The 17,116-nt window shown below is 47.0% G+C and overlaps 1 long non-coding RNA gene across 1 annotated transcript in view; it reads right to left on the reverse strand.

Annotated features, from left to right (window-relative positions):
* LOC123383106 overlaps positions 1-15,535 on the reverse strand; it is a 28,938-nt gene extending 13,403 nt beyond the window's left edge. Inside the window, exons 1-2 of the long non-coding RNA XR_006592473.1 lie at positions 15,339-15,535; positions 13,394-13,617 (exon numbers count right to left, since the gene is read on the reverse strand). This is a non-coding gene — a long non-coding RNA (uncharacterized LOC123383106). The remainder of the gene's footprint in view (positions 1-13,393; positions 13,618-15,338) is intronic.
* Positions 15,536-17,116: the final 1,581 nt, after the last annotated feature.

Below are 17,116 nucleotides of genomic sequence, written 5' to 3' on the forward strand. Positions count from 1 at the left end.
TTTTCCATTCTCTTTTCTTGGTTCTTCTTCCACCTGCTATCCACTGGTGGAGCTCCCCAGGGCTCTCTGGTCCTCTTGTCTTCTCACGGCAGACAGCTCCTGATTCACAGCTCCAAGTCATGGCTTCGTGGACCTCTGTGCCGAGTTTATGGCCGAGCTGCAGCCCCACCTTCCAGGCACAACCCCTAGGTTTCCCATGCACATACCAGACCTAACATTTTCAAGGCCGAAGCCATTGTTTTCTCCCCCTCCAACCTCTTCTTCCTGCAGGCCAGACCCAAGTTCATGCTTTTACTATCTACTTGGCTGTCCAAGTTCTGCTTGCCGAGTGACAGATAGCTCAGTGGTTATAAACCGCAAGTGCTAGAACGAGGCTATCTGGGCTCAGGTCCTATTTCCCTTTCTGATTTGCTCTGTGATATGTAAATTACTAACCATCTCTGTGCCTCAGTTTCCTCATCTATAAAATGGGTACTTCAGTAGTACCTATCTTATAGAGGTGTTGGGAGGATGAAATGAGTGAATATTTACATAAAGGGCATCACACACATCATGTATGGCACGTCACGCGTGATATATAAAGGTTTGCATTTATTACTGTTATCTCCGATTCTTGCTCCTTCCTCAAACCTCTGCAAATGATTTGCCCTCAACTGCAGCAAATTCCTGCTGCTTAGACCCTCACTTACCCATTCCAGTTGCTACCGTCTGTGTTCGGGCCTTCCTTATCTATGCTAGAAGGTCTCAAAGCAGCTGCCCCTCATCCTACACCTCCCCAGGGAAGGGCCCCAGGGTGGAGGCCCCAAAATCACCTGGCTGGTGCTCCTGAAACTAATGCCAAGACCTTCTAACCATCAGATGCTGTGGTCCTAGAACCCCGGCGTCCCATCCAGGTCAGCATGAGTCCGAGGAGGTCCTGAATTCCCCTCGGGTTGGGATTCTTCCTACTTGGTTTTCCTGCCTTCAGCCCTCCCTTATTCCTGGTCCCTTTCAGTCTCAAGACAGGTGAGACTCAACTTGGCCTTTGACTCCCACTTGCTCTCCCCGAGGACCCCTCCTTCTGGATTGATAAGGGTGAGAACACTCAAGCCCCAGATAAGACCTCAGCTCCCAGCTCCTGCCCCTCCACTCCCTCCGGTTCCACTTTGAAGTTCCCAAAACCCTGCCTCTGTGGGCTGATTGTGTTATCTTCACAGCCAAGGTGAGAGCGCGGAGAATGACTTTATGGTTTCCTGTAAGCGGCTCTCCCCAAAGTCATGATTTCTTATAAGAGGAACAAAAGGAAGCGAGGGAGTTGGGACGGAAGGAAGCCCAGCAGTTTTACGGCCATTAGAATGCTATTCGTCGTGGAGTAGAGGCCCCATGTGGGTTTAGAGAACAGAAAAGAGAGGGGTTTAGCAGGTATTTGATACACATTTAGAGCAGTGGTTCTAAACCAGGGGTAATCTTGCTCTCCAGGGAACATGTGACAAAGTGTGGACATATTTCTGATTGTTACAACCTGGAGGCATGGGTGCTACCAGCATCTGATGGGTAGTCCCAAAAGATTCTCCTAACCATCCTGCGATGCACACCACAGCTGCCCACAACAAAGATTTATTGGGCCCAAAACGCCAATAGCGCTGTGGTTCAGAAACCCTGGGTTAGAGAATGGAAGGAAAAGGGGAGGGAAAGAAAGATCCTTCTGCTAACCTGAAGGACAAGGAGCCAAACCATTTTGTTTGCCGCTCTTTAATTTTTCCAGTGTCTACACTACTCAGAGGTCTCCGATCCCACTCTGATTCAGAAAAGGGTACAGCAAAGTGGGATCTATGGGTTTCCTGACACACACATGAAAAAGCACACACGTTCATGGTTCTCAGAGACGTTATTCCATTGTAGCTCTGTCCCTGGTAACCTGCCACATTCGGGCAAGTGACCTCAGTTGGCTTTTCTGCACAAGGAAGGAGAGGGACCCAGGGCTCCCTGGGAGACACCAAATTCTCTAGGACACAGTGGGTGCTCCTGGAAGCAAGAACCGGGGGGACCTCCAAAGGGGTCAACCAGGTGGGCCGAAGAGCGTACAAGTCCTCGAGGCAAAGAGGCACCAGAGCCAGACCCTGGACAGGAAAGGGTGGGCGTGATTTAGCAAACTGAGAAGGGAAAGAGGTCTACCTGCAGAAGCAGTTGTGGAATGGAGATGAAGTGTCTGCCGGGCACGCTGCCGATGCCCGCAGATACCGCCTCTTTCCCCTGAAGAAGATGAGGCGAGTGGACAAAACTAAATAGACAGGGACCCCGGCCAGGTCATCTGACAGCTACCGTAATTACCGACAGCACCTCACGGCCCTCGGGAGCCCCCCTCTGGATGGGAACACTGGGACAGAGCACCAACACCGTCTCCTTCAGTCGACCTGCCGTATTTCCAGGTATGAGAACCTTTTCAACATAATTTCCTCATAATTTTACTCTTCTCTCTATTGTCAACTCACTGGCACATCGGAGCAAAACTTTCTGTCTAAATCCTGTAAACTATAAACGAATGTGTGTTTTTGTCATCACAGTGCCCATGCATTGTTGTTTTTTTCTTTCGTTCTTTTCACAGACCATTTTTTACAAAAGTTTAAGGTTTACAGCAAAATTGGGAGGGAGGTACAGAGATATCTCAGGTACTGCCTGTCCCCACATATGCACAGACTCCTCCAGTATCAATGTCCACACCAGAGAGGTACCTCTGTTATAGTCAACGAACCTACACGGACGCATCGTAATCACCCAGACTCCATAGTTTACAGAAGGGTTCACTCTTGGTGTCGTACATCCTATGGGTTTAGACAAATGTATAATGATGTGTACTTACATACATTAGAGTATGATGTGGAGTAGTTTCATTGCCCCAAAAGTTCTCTGTGTTTCATCAATTCATCCCTCCCTCTCCTCAGCCCCTGGTAACCCCTGATCATTTACTGTCTCCATAGTTTTGCTTATTCGAGAATGACATATAGTTAGAATCATATAGCTTGTAGCCTTTTCAGATTGCCTTCTTTCACGTAGTAATATGCACTTAAGCTGCCTCCATGTCTCCTCGTGCCTTGATAGTTCATTTATTTTTAGCACTGGGTAATATTCCCTTCTGTTGTCTATAATATTAATATCTATAATATTCTATTCACCTACTTAGTGAAGCACATCTTGCTTGCTTCCAGTTTGGGCAATCATAAATAAAGCTACTATAAATATCTGTGTGCAGTTTTGTGCAGACGTAAGTTTTCATCCATGCGCTTTTGAGAAATGGCCATATATGTGTGAGGCACCTTGTGCTCTGGTCTCCGGGTAATGCTCCGAGGAGAAAATGATGACTGGGTTTCCTGGAGAGACCCAGTAGCCCGCCCCTAGATCCTTGGCTACTGATAAATAGTAGCTAAAACAAATTCATATTTCAGATCATCCAAACCAGGCTTCAAGAGGGAATGTGACAGCTAGAAACTCATAGTTCTTTACTGACAGACTCCAGAGGATAGCCCTGGGCTCCTGCCTACTGGCTGACTCTATCCCCTCCCACCCCCACCCCTTCTTCTTTCAGATACCTTTGTCTAAAATCCCTCCTTAGACTAGGGGCATGCCTCGGCCAGTCAGAACAACCCAGCAGCGTGGGTAACTACTGAGTGTAGTTAAAGAAGAGTCACATTCCTTCTCTGACAGATAAGTCCCTAGAAGGATCTTGCCAGCTCTGAGGCAGGGAAGCATAACGACAAAGGCCCTGAAGTCAGATTCCGTCCTGCATTTAACAAATATTTTGGAAGATCTGTCTGTGTCAGACACCATTCTAAGAACCAGCCATGGTGGGGAGCAGGGTCGCTCCCAACACCCAAGTTTCTGGCCGCCACTTGCCAGCTGAGTGACCTTGAAATACAGTTCATCATCTCTGAGTCTCAGCTTCTTCATTCATGAAATGGGATTTTTGTTAAGTATGTGCCCTATACAGGGATTGAGATAACATCTGGACGTTTCTTGGCCAATGCTGGCAAATCATGAGCACACAACATAAGTTAGCTGCTGATATTAAGAGACCAAAGGAACTGGGAAAGTCCTGGTGGAGATTTATCTTAAAACTCTGAGACAAGTGGATTGTAGGGCCCCCATGAAATGACACCAAGAGGAAAAGCAGGTGCCTTTGTTTTTAATGTGAGTGCTTACAGACTGGCACAGACCTCCCTTCTCCTAACCTCCATGCAGTGGCTTCAAAGAGAAAATTTTTCCATTTGCCCAGAAGCTGACCCACCCTTTCCTTTGCTTATTGAATAGCCATTAATGACGAGTGTGCCTCTCATCCCTCAGAATCCCACTTATGTCTGGGATGGTTACAGTGGTCAAGACACCTGAGCCTCTGTAACTGCATCTCGAAATCCAGGCCCCTCTGAAGCCAAGCTCTTAGCTTCAGCATTTATAGGCACGCCTACAAACGGACTAGGATATAACAGGAAGCTTCTATACCTTTGACTTTTACAATTGCTTGTGTTTTAAATTCACAATACTTTTCAAGAGCTTAAACAAAGAAAAAAGCCCTCCTTGTATTGATTCAGCAATGGGTCTTCCTAGGCCTGGGCTAATGGAGCACTCAGAGGCTTTTTCATTAGATAAAGTCTGCCCCTTTCTGCTTGAGATTCTTGTGTCCATAGAGAAGTCTGCCTTTGTCATTCTAAATAGCTATTAAGGTCATAAAGAATCAATGGGGCCTTCATCAGCCTATGGGCTTCCTTTGTCTTGTCAGTAAGACCCTTTGAGATGATGGGCTTGACTTTCACCTGAAGATTCTACTCACTGGTCTGGCCAAAGCCAACACCGTCACACCTGTCATTGGACCTTGGGAAGCCAGGTCCCAGTTATGTTAAAACTCTGAGACAAGTGGATTGAAGGGCCATGTAGGGGGAGCCCCTACCATATCCTAGGGGTTCAGGCATCCTTGATGGCAGTGCATCCTTATGGCTCAGTGCAAAATGAGGCCACAGGCACAGGATAATAAGAATCACGCTCTCACACTGGGTGTTGTATGGAAACCAACATGATAATAAATTATATTAAAAAAAAAATTAATCACACTCCTTGTACCCAGACGAGGTAGAGGGGCAGTCATCATATCCCCAAAGGAAAGTTTTAGGAGGACATGAGGTGAGCCTTTAGAGAATGAGTACAGAATTCCAGAAGTTCTCTGCATCCTAACAAAGCAAAGATAACCAGAAATCCGGAAAGTGCCCCAGGCACTGTGATTAACAAACCCAAATCTGCAAGCTTCCAGTGGCCCTCACTGTCTTTGAAGTTCCTCCTTTACCTCCAGGTCATGTCTAAATTCCTCAACCGGGCTGTCGAAATCCTTCAGAAGTTGCCCCAAATCTAGGCAACTTATCGTGACAGCAAAAGTAAGGCCACAAGATTATAGCACCCAGAGCAGGAGGCACCACGTTGGAGGCCTGGCTCTGGTATTTCACAGCACTGAGTGCTGGGCAAGTCTCAGCAGCAGCCCTGTGAGGTGGTTCTTACGGGAGAGAAAAGGGAACAGCAGCCTGGGGGGATCTGGTGACTTCTAGGATTTATGGGATAGTCAAAGGCAAACCGGGCGGAGAATGGGAGTTTGCTTCCCCTTCCCGAACCCTGTGCTCCTTCCCTTAAGCCACACCTGCCCCTTCCCTCCTCAGAACATCTAACTCACGTTCTGTACAGGTCGTTTTGTAGCTTTTGCACTTATGAAAGCTTCTGCTAACTGACATCTTGAGCTTTCCTTACTCTGTGCTTAGATGCCAGTGTCTCTTTGCATCCATCATCTGTCCATGCTTTGCCCATTAGATGCCCTTCGGAGAGACGATGCAGGAGGATTTCCATCGATGCAGGAGGATTTTGTTCTCCCGTGAGAACGTTCACTAATTCTCCCATTTCACTTTGTTTTCCTTCTCCCTGACCATGAACCCAACCTCAACTTACAAAAGCCTGAAATTTTCATCAAATAATTATCTACTGGCTAGATAGGCTAAAAATTTATATATATAACTTATGATATATAAAATATGTTGTTACATATATATTAATTATATACACACATTTTATATGTACACTGTAATATAATATTTACATTATAAATATATCATATATACACATATATAATTTATATATACACACATGCAAAGGACTGAAGTCCGAGTGCATACATAATCAACAAATAAGCTTTCAACGTAGCCCTGAACCCCCTAACTTGAAGGGTGACCCCCGCACACATGAGAAGAACCCTTGAAGCTTTAGTCAATAGAAGGGGAAAAGATAGGGAATGATTCCCTCTCTCCCCGTTCTCCAAAATGGGTAAGTCAGAGGCTTGGAGGCACAGAGGAGAGATTTGAGAATGAATGAGGGGGAAGCACAAGAATGAGGGAAAAACGGGGCGCCTGGGTGGCTCAGTGGGTTAAGCGTCCGATTCTTGATTTCGACTCAGGTCACGATCTCGGGGTTCGTAAGTTTGAGCACTGACAGCAAGGAGCCTGCTTGGGATTCTCTCTCTCTCTCTCTCTCTCTCTCTCTCTCTCTCTGCCCCTCCCCCACTCATGCACACAAAATAAATAAACTCTCTCCAAATAAATAAACTTTTGACAAATGAGGGAAACGAAGCCCGACGTTCTTCCTTTCTTCCTCAAAGACTACTCAGTCTGGGTCATTATACCGAGCATGTTAACAAACACCCCCCCAAGTGTCAGTGCTTTCACACAAGAGAAACTTATTTTTTCTCTCCTGTAACAATTCAGTGTGAGGACTCAGTGGGCACCTGTCCGAGTGGTCCTGCTGAAGGCCCTCTCGCACACAGACCCACGCAGACACAGGTGAGGGGAAGCACGTCACCCCTGCCCCTTCAGAGCATCACAGAGCCCAGCCCGCAAGCTACTCGAGCCATCGAGTCCTCTTTCCCCAGCGCCTTCCTATCCTGATGGGGATGAGGGGCTCATGACGTCACCAACTGACTCCCGACCACCTACTTTGCAGAGGTTTTCCGGGCGGTCCGTCTCATAGCACATTCTGGTATGTGATAATCTGTTCCCTTAGGGTCTCAGCTCAAAGTTTCCTGTTAACATCCTTTTATACAACCTTCACTGTTCTGTAACTTCCCCCTGAGCAAAGTGCCAATCTTTTCATCTTTGTCGCCCAGCCCCAGACAGAGTGCTCGAGAGCCATTGGTTGAATGAAGGAACTAATGAACTGACCGACGTTGGAGAAATATGCACAGCACGTTTCGCAAACATTAGGACATCAATCTGGCTGGAGTGGAGCTTGTTGAGGAGATGATCAGGAACTAAGCTTAGAAGAAAAGTCAGACGTGTTTGGAGCAGAGAAAACTATAAGTGACAGACTGAGGAACAGACTGAAAAAAGCATGTGCACCAGGAACACATGGGTCCAGGCGGACACCTCGCTCTGTCACTAAGGTTAACTGTGGACCAAAAGCCAGTTACATAAGCTCTCTGGCTCTCAGCATTCTCATTGTTAAATACATACCATAGTTCCTATCTGGTAAAGTTTATGTGAAGTTTCATGGAAACAATGGATACAAAGCATCTGCTGCGGGGCTTATCACACAGTGGATAATCGACATGTGACCATAATTATCATTTAAAAGCCATATCTGAGTGCTTGCTGGTCTCATGAAATGACACACAGGCTGTGTCAAATGCTTCATAGGCACGATTTCATATAATCCTTGTACAAACCCCACAAGATGGGGAGGAAGTCAGCCTGGTTTTAACACAAGGAACTGTACTTAAGTGCCTTGCTCAAAGTCACAAAGCTAGTGAGAGACAGATGGGATTTGGACCCACATCTCTCTGCAGAGCGTGCTGTTAGCCTGACACCCCTATGCATCTTTAATGAAGCATCGTTGCACATCTCCCATTCAGAAACTCTAGGAAACAAACAAGAAAAAGTGCCAGATCTCAAAGAGCACACCATGCTAAAAGCAATTACAAATTCTCTTTTCTCGATTAAAAAAAAAAATTGGTGATGTTGGAATCAAAATATTTGTTGAAAATCTCTAAGGAAATGGGAAAATGTTAGTATGAGTGGCCCTCACCCTGTGGATAGGAGCCCGTGGAGAGGATCAGAGGAGGGGGTGTGAATAATGCTGGGAAGCTCGTGAAGTGCTTTGGGAAAAGCGGAGGCAGTAGGTTTCCAAAGGTTTGGGGAGAGCTGGGTTATTCTCCCGCAGACCTCCCCCCTCTCCATTGCGGTGTTCTTCCCACGAAAAGTAGAACAAGAATGCTAAGCAGAGAAGGAAAGGCAAGATACATGGGGATACTGTGCAAGGGCACCCCACCAAATTCACAAAGCCCAAATCCCAAAGAGAAGACCACCGCTGAGCTGGAAAAGCAAACAGAGAAAGCCTGAGTAAGGCTGACTCAAAGCATGCTTCATCTGACGCTAGGACCAAAAGCAAGAGTGACCTGGATGTTAAACTCTAAAAAACTTCCAGAATATATTACTAAAAAGCCAAATGCTGACACTTAGGAATACAGATGGCAAGCATCAGGCCATCCGGATCTAAGTCATGAGCCCAGGATGGATGGCCAGACACGAGGGCTGGACACCTTTGAGGAAGTCTGGCAGAAGAGCTCCCAGAGGTCTGGTGGAGCCAATGGGCAGAGTGATCAACTCAAGCTCCTCCAGTGGCTTAAGCTTTAAACAGACCTTTCGCAGGACTAGCTGATAAGAGCAAAGATAATAAGAACAGCAACAACAACAATATTGACTGTGTGGGGCACGGAGAGTGTGCACCATACATAACACTTGGCATAGAGGAGTCAATTTAACCCTTATCACAGTCTGATAGACTGGCTATTTTAATCACCAGTTTAATAAAGCTACAGAAAACAAGACACCGTGGTGTTAAATGACTTGCCCGAGGTCACACAGCCAGCAGGGGCAGCACCTGAATTCCTAAGTCCCTGCTGACAATCATTCTGCCATATGACACATCTTAGAGGGTCAGGAGCTAAACCAGAGGCCAGGATGAAGATAGGAAGAGACGGTAGCATGAACAACAAGCAAAAGAGGGAAAAGACATTGGGCTCTAGAAGTAGAGTGCTCAGCTCTAGTCTTTGTCAGCTAAATGACCTTCAGCAGGTTACTTCACATTCCTGTTTCTTAGTTTGCTCATCCATAAAATGGGGATAATAATACCAACTACCTCCTAGAGTTGTTGCAAGGAGTCTTTGAGTTAACGCACAAAGCACTTAGAACAGTATCCAGCACTTGGCAAGTGCTATTTTAGCTACCATGGTTATTAAGGTGGGTGGGCCAAGCTGTGTGTTTGAGACTCCGTTCTTGAGTGCCAGGATCCGATGGTCTCACAGGAGCTTCAAGGAGCCACCGTGAATTGGAAGAAGTTAATATCGGTTTACCTACAGTGAGGCTCGGCAAACGCATGGATTTCCCTCTCCTAATAGGGTTTGAAAGCAGAAATGTTCTATGCATAGCAAGCAAAGATTTTGAGGTCTCCTACGACATTCTGGTAGCAATGGGGAGAACTGAGATCTTCACAAATGTTGGAGGTGGTGGTGAATTCACGGAAGGTTGAAGAATGTTCCTGCAGAGAGCCAATCAATTTTCTCATCAGTTTGGAAGAAGACAGAAAAAGGCATGCTTGCCCGGTAGGCAGGTGACTCCAAACTCGAAGACAAAGCAAATGCATGGGATGATTGACAGATAAATGTTCAAAAATTTGTCAAGGGGGGAAGGAGAGTACATGTCCAGGGATTGATGCAAAGTCCTGCCCACGTACTTTAAAAATTTAGGCTGAGGTCTAGATGAGAGGACTTAGCAACTGCCACTGAAGAAGAGGAACAAGAAGAGAAGAAAGAGAGAGGGGGAAGAAAAGGAAGGAAAGGAAGGAGGGGGAGGAGGAGGAGAAAGAGAAGGAGAATTAGAGTCTAAGTGCATGCACCACGCAAGCAACCATGGGAAACAGAAGCCCCAAAACTAAACAAATCCTGCCAATATTCATCAAACGTGCAAGCCCTTAACAAGAAGGCAGAGAGAGACCTGAGCTCCGAAGCAATCAGGTCAGGACCTAAGTGCCAGGTTCACCCCCAGGCAGTGCTTCCATGGAGGAAACTAGGAACAGACCCAGCTGCGTTCAGGAGAGGGGACAGTATCTCAAAGCCACGTCACACCTGGAGCAGCTGATGGAACAAGAGGTGTTCTCCTTGGGGAACCGAATTCAAAAGGGACCAGGCCAGTTATCTTCAGTACTCAAGGGCTGTCATGAAGACAGGGATTCAACTAGCGCTCTGTGGTTCCTGATGCAGCATTAAGATCAAAAACTAGAAGCGAAAGGGTGGAAATTTCAACTCAAAATATAAGAATGAAGAAACCAAGGCTGTTCAAAGGGGTAGATGATGGGCTTCTTAGTGGTGGTGAAATATCTGGAGATGTCTCGGGATCATAGAGAGTTACACAGGCCGCCTCTCCAGTTGCTTTCCAATCTGAGATTCTGCCATCCCTTGACATGGCGACAAGGACTCTTCCCAATAGGCAGCAACAATAACTACCGGAATTTGTAAAATTCTTTGCAGTTTACGGGTGTCTTTCCTCTACGTTATCTAAAAGAATACTCTATATACTGGGACCATGGCAAAGAGGAATTTTTTTCATTAATTGGCTTATTTACTCATTCAACAGATCGCTTTTGCATGCCTGCCATGTTCCAGTCACTGTTCCAGCTACAGAGGATACTGTTGTCTAAAAATAAAGCAATCCCTCTCTCAGGGGGTTTATAATACAGTGGCCGGAGATGGGCAATAAAGACATATGTCAGGTTCTGTTAATCTCTGTAAATAAAACTCAAGCCATGAAAAGACATAGAGGAAACTTAAATGTGTATTACTAAGTAAAAGAAACCAGTCTGAAAGGCTACATACTGCAGGATTCAAAATATATGACATTCTGGAAAAGGCAAAACGATGGAGACCATGAAAAGATCAGGGGTTCCAGGGCTTGGGGGTGGAAGACAGATGTATAGTCAGAGCACTGAGGATGTTTAGGGCAGTGAAACTGTTCCATATGCTACTCGCATGGTGGGTACATGTCTTTATACATTTGTGAAAACCCACAGAATGTAGAACATGAAGAGTGAACCCTAATGTAAGCTTGGACTTTGAGGGATAATGATGCATTATCATCAATTGTAATAACTGTACCACTCTGGGGTGGTAGGGGTATTGATAATGGGGGAGGCTGTGCACAGATGGGAGATCTTTTTGTCTGCCTTTTAATTTGCCCTGAATCTGAAACTGTTCTGAAATGATAGATGATGGATGGATGGATGGATGAATGGATGGATGGATGGACGGACGGACAGACAGTTGATAGACCGACAGAGCAGGAAAAGGAGACTGAGCATGACAGAGAGAAAGTTCTTTCAGGTGGGTGTTCATGGAGGCCTCCCTGACACAGGGACTTTTGAACAGAGATACGAATAACATTAGGGATAATGCAAGGGCAGAGCATTCCAGGTGGAGGGAGAAGTGTCTGTGCAGCGCGAGGAAGAGCCAGGGCAGCATGTGCTGGAGCAGTGACAGCAGGAAAGAACCAGTGATGAGCTCGGAGGTGCAGCAGGGAGTCAGGGCACTCATCAACCTTGAGAACCACTGTAAGAACTTTGAATATTGCTCTGAATATGATGAGAAGCTACTGGAGGGTTTTGAGCTAAGGAGTCTGACAATCTAATACAGATTTTTAAACTATCACCCAGAGAACAGGCCACCAAGAACACAAACGGATGCAGGAGAGGAGTTAGAGACCACTGCAGTAGCTGAGGTGAGAGATGAAGAGTTGATGCCCACAGTGGAGGTGAGAGAAGTGTCACATTCTTCCTGCATTTTAAAGGGGGAACCACCAGAATTTGTTCATGGATCCAGCGTGAAGAGAAGAGACGTCAAGGATGAGTCTAGATTTCCTAACCGATCACTTGGAATTGAAGAAGGGAATAGTGATTTACTAAGAAAGGGACGCAGGCACGCCCTTGGTCTTGGGAGAGACCAGGAGTTCAGTGTTGACCATGTTACGTTCGAGATGCCAACTGGGCAGGCAGTTGGATATAAAAGTCTGGGGTCTAGAGGGGAGATACAGGTTTGAGCTAACACTTTGGAGTCTTTGGTATACGGATAACATTGTAAAAATGTGCAACACTTTGGAAACAGGAAAAAGTAGAAAGGCAAAGACAGCTTTGCTGGGGTCCTCCAACATTTAAGGATCCAAGAGGTGAGGTGAGGAGGACTTATTGAGCAAGACTGGGAGCAGCCAGCAAGGTGGAGGAGGCCCCAAGGAGAGAGAGGCTCTTGCAGCCAAGTGCGGGAGTGATTCCATAAGGAGAGGACAATCATTTGTGCCACAAGATGCACGGGTGGGTGGGTAAGGCCACTTGAGGGTGGCGGCTGAGGCTGAGGCTAAGAACGCTGAACTGATGACTAGATTTAGCAACAGAGAGGCCACGGGTGATCTTGATAGAAGCTGGGTCTAGTGGAGTCCTGTGGCCAAGGCCTGCTTGGAATGCATTGAGAGGGAGTAGGAAGACAGGAAATGCTGACAAGTCCAGACAATTCTTTTGAGAATTTTTCTACAACTCTAGGAAAATGGGACAGTTGCAGGTGGGTGTCCAAAGTCAAGGACAAACTCCAATGTTTTTTAATACTACTTTCCAAAGACCACACTTGTGGAAAAGAAATGTTAATTTCTGAGGGCTGGAAATAATCTATCGATTGATCCATGCTGACTATTTAATTATGTAAGGGTCTAGAGTAATGAGGCACTTCCTTGGATGTGACACACTGACTGCCCATGGTTACAGAGACCAAAGAGGCCATGTTAAAAGTGTCCCATGCTGAGGTAGGCGCAACACCAATTATCTACAATATTCCCAGAGAGGAAAGTAGGGACCTAATTTTTTTTTTTTTAACAGAGCAAATATATAGGACAAGGAAAAGACCAAAATTAAAATTCTGGAAATCTTATCAAATCATTGTTGAAAGAGAAACACTCTCCTCAGCAATCTCCAGTGCTAAATTAGACACAGGTTGGAGTCACTGAATCCACAAACTTCCTTTAAATTTACATCCATTAACCCATTTAAGCCCCACAACAGCCCAGTGATGTAAGTATCTATTGCCCCTTTCAAACTGCTGTGTAACAAACAACTCCAAATGTAAGGAAATCACAGCAACTATTTTATCAGGCAAACAAAATCTGTGGGTCAGGACACCCATGGGGCACCGTGTGGAAAGGCTCTTCTCTGCCCCATGATGTCTGGGGCCTCATGTGAGAAGATTCAAATGGCTAGGGGTCAATGGCGGGGGGGCTGCCCGCTATCATCTACAGGTTCATTTACTCACATGTCTGGTTCCTGGGCTGGGATGGCTTGAAGGCTGTTGACCAGAGACCCCTCCACAATGTCCTCGTCATGGTAGTTGGCCTCCTCCTAGGCATCTTAGAGCCCCGTGAACAACTGTTCCAGCAAATGAGGCAGAAGCCGCATGGTCTTCTATGACCCGACCTCAGAAGTCACAGGGTCACTTCCTTTGTACTGTGTGGATCAAGCAGTCAGTCACAAGGCCACCTAAATCCAAGGAAACGGGACACAGACCTCTCAAAGAACTTGCAGCCACTTTTTGAAGCCACCAGAAATCTATTTTGCACAGGGAGGAAAATTAGCAGAGGTAGTTACGTCACTCACCCAAGGTCATAGAGCCGAGTGGTGGAAACTTGGCTTGGCTTCTTTACAACCTCTCCTACCTGACCACCCTCTACAGAGGACAACCCCTCTGCACCCCCCAACACGCACGCCGACCGCACAGCTTCACGGTCTCTACAGCACCGGTCACTCCTGCAGGACCCAGGAACACGAGGCCTTGGTCTCGTTCACACTCATGTTTCTGTCCCTCAAGACACCGCCTGACACACAATAACTGCTCCAAAAAATTGCCTCGTGGAAGCCAAATTCTGTTTATTTGGCCCATACCAAATATTGAAAGAAACTCTAACATCCTCAGGAGGTCAGACTTTTAAAATTAAGCTCTGCTCAACGACAAGCCTCCAATATGGATGTTGTAAGCCCTTCAAACACTCTTGACTCCCTGTACAGACTCTTGGGTTTATCTCAAGGAGGCATTAGGTGGTTTTGGCACTTACAACATTGTTTGAGAGGCTGCATATTCAGGGATGTACATTTTAGTGACGTAGAAAAAGAAAAGCTGCACACACACACACACACACACAAATAAACCTACTCTTCCTAAGTCCACTTCGTAAGAGCCTGCTGTTCCATCTCTACCTGCTCAGCTCACTTGCTGAGATCCTCCCATCTCTCACCCCTGCTCTGCTTCCAACATGAACCCCCCCCCGCCCCCCACCCCCACCATGCCCCTACTCGGGCCCTTGGCCCAGACATCCTCAATCCTCAGATCCCACCCACCCCCCACCCGCACAATGCTGTCATGTCTCCTTGCACTTCTGTCACTTTTATGGAAATGTGTTTCCCTCCACCCTTATTTTCCAGGCTCAAATTAAGCATAGCCTCCTATAGTGGGCTGAGTGGTGTCCCCCCCCAAAATATCCATTCCTAACCCCAGAACTTGTGAATGTTACCTTATATGGTAAAATATTTGCAGATGTGATAAAATTAGGGATTTGGAGATGAAGACGCTATCCTGAATTACCTGCGTGGACCCAAAATGCCATGACAAGAAACCTTATTACAAGCGAGAAGCAAAGAGAGAAGAGGCACAGGGAGGAGGAGAGGCCATGTGACCAGAGAGGCAGAGACTGCAGTGATGCGGCCACAGGTAAAAACAAAAACAAACGAAAACAAAAACCACCCACCAGCAGCCAAGCTGGAAGAAGCAAGAAGGATCCAGCCCTAGAGCCTCAGGAAGGAGCTCCAACCTCAGGACACAGAGATTTCAGCTCAGTGCAACTGATCTCCAACTTCTCCAAGACTGTGAGAGAGTAAGTTTCTGTTGTTTTAAGCCACGAAGTTTGTGCTCATTTGTTACAACCAGCAAAGGAAACTAACAAGAAAACCTGCCCTGACCCCTACCACCCCCACCCTTCCTCCAAAGCCTCAGGGAGGTGGTCCCAGCTGCAATCCGGGCTGCCTTCCTGCAGAACTCTCCCACCAGGGGACACCAACTCCCTGCCTCCAGGGAACAGTAAGTAACATCAACGTGTGACGTGGCTGGGTGGATGCGGTACAAACCCGAAGGGCACTTGTCCCCGAAAAGCCAGAAAAGTTAGGAACCACAATAGAGAGATGAGCAAGGAATATGAAACGTCACTTACTGAAGAGGATCTGCAGATGGCCAGGAGGCATACGAAGAGGTGTTCAGACTCATTAGTAATCAGCAAAAGAATCAAATGAAATGAGACTTCATTAAAGCTGGGAAACACCAAGAGTTGGCGGGTGTCAGGGGGGCAGGGGTTGGGAAATGTCGACACCCGCTAGGGGCAGCGAAATGCTGCAGGGGGGGAGGGGAGAATCAGATACACATGCAACCATATGACCCAGCCCTCCCTCGCCTGGATGTGTTTCTCCAGAGGGTTCCTCCCACCGGCCCAGCAGGGGAGCAGGGCTTGCTTTGATTGTCACAGCAGACAGCAGAGAATGGAAGCACCTGGGTGGCCGTCACTGGAGAAGAGAGTGGGAGCACACAGTGGACACTGACCCCAGCATAGCTAGCAGCAGTCAGGAGCTGTGACACACACACACACACACACACACACACACACACACACACACAAAACGATGCGCTAGATCTTAAAACCCAAGGCTGAATCCAAAAAGTAAGACGCGGAATGAGATCTCTGAAATAGCACCGTTTATGTAAATTAAACTGTGCACACACAAAGCGCTATATATCACAGCAGAACACCTACAGACAGAAAGATAAATGCCACATACATGACAATGTTGCCTATGAGAAAAGGAGGATGGGCATTAAAGGGGAAAAATAAATAAAAAGATAAATAGATGCAAACATAAACGAGCCGGGTTTTGCAGGGACCGGCGGTGTGAGGACGGTAGCGTGCAATTAACTGAGTTTAATTAACTCCACCGTCTGCATCTGAGGATCGGGTTAAAAGAATAAAATAGCACCTGCTCTTTGGAGATCTGGGGGGAGAAACGCCTCCAAGTTTTTGACTCTTCCCCTCAGTGCCGCAGAAATGATGCTTCAGGACTTCGGGGGCCCGGCCCTGAAAGGGATTTCCCCTCCCAGAATACTCCCCTCAGAACCCAGGAGTCAGGAGGTGAGATTGGAAACACAGCCTCCTGGAGAAGCAGAGGGAGATGATGCTGGACCGACGGTCCCGGCTGAGCCCCACCTTCAAGGGCGCCAGATGTGAGTAAGAAGCCATGCTGGAAGAGAACCCCCTCGCCCACCCCAACCACAGCCCCACCAGCCCCCAACCGCTGGAGGGGCTTCCAGAAGGTCTTACCAGCTCAGACCCCAAACATCGTGGAGCGAAGACATGCCATCCTCTTCCCGTTCCTGACCCTCAAAATCTGTGAGCGTAAAAAGATGGTTGCACTAAGATTGGGAGTAACTGGGGGCACCTGGGTGGCTCAGTCGGTGAAGTGTCTGACTTCGGCCTGGGTCATGATCTCACAGTTTGTGAGTTCGAGCCCCACGTCGGGCTCTGTGCTGACAGCTCAGAGCCTGGAGCCTGCTTCAGATTCTGTGTGTCCCTCTCTCTCTGCCCCTCCCCCATGCGCTCACTCACGCTCTCTCTCTCAAAAATAAATAAAAACATTAAAACAAAAGATTGGGGGTAACCGGTGACTCAGCCATCCACAACCAAAACATGCCTTATCTAAAGGCCAACTACTACTCAGCTCCCACTCTTTTCCCAGTGAAATGGGTGCCTAGATTCGCTGAATATTCTGAGCTTTTCAAAGGAACGGGAATATCTAGATTTTTCAATTTTATTATTTCAAAAGTTTTTCTTAAAATATAGCAGAGGCAAACAACGCGTGTCTGTGATTCCCGATTGGCCCAAGTCACCCATTTGCAAACTTCTGTCTGTCGTTCTCCAAAGTTCTGTGAGCTCACGTGTTTATC

The sequence above is a fragment of the Felis catus genome, chromosome F2 (assembly GCF_018350175.1).
Source record: "Felis catus isolate Fca126 chromosome F2, F.catus_Fca126_mat1.0, whole genome shotgun sequence".
NCBI lineage: Eukaryota > Metazoa > Chordata > Mammalia > Carnivora > Felidae > Felis > Felis catus.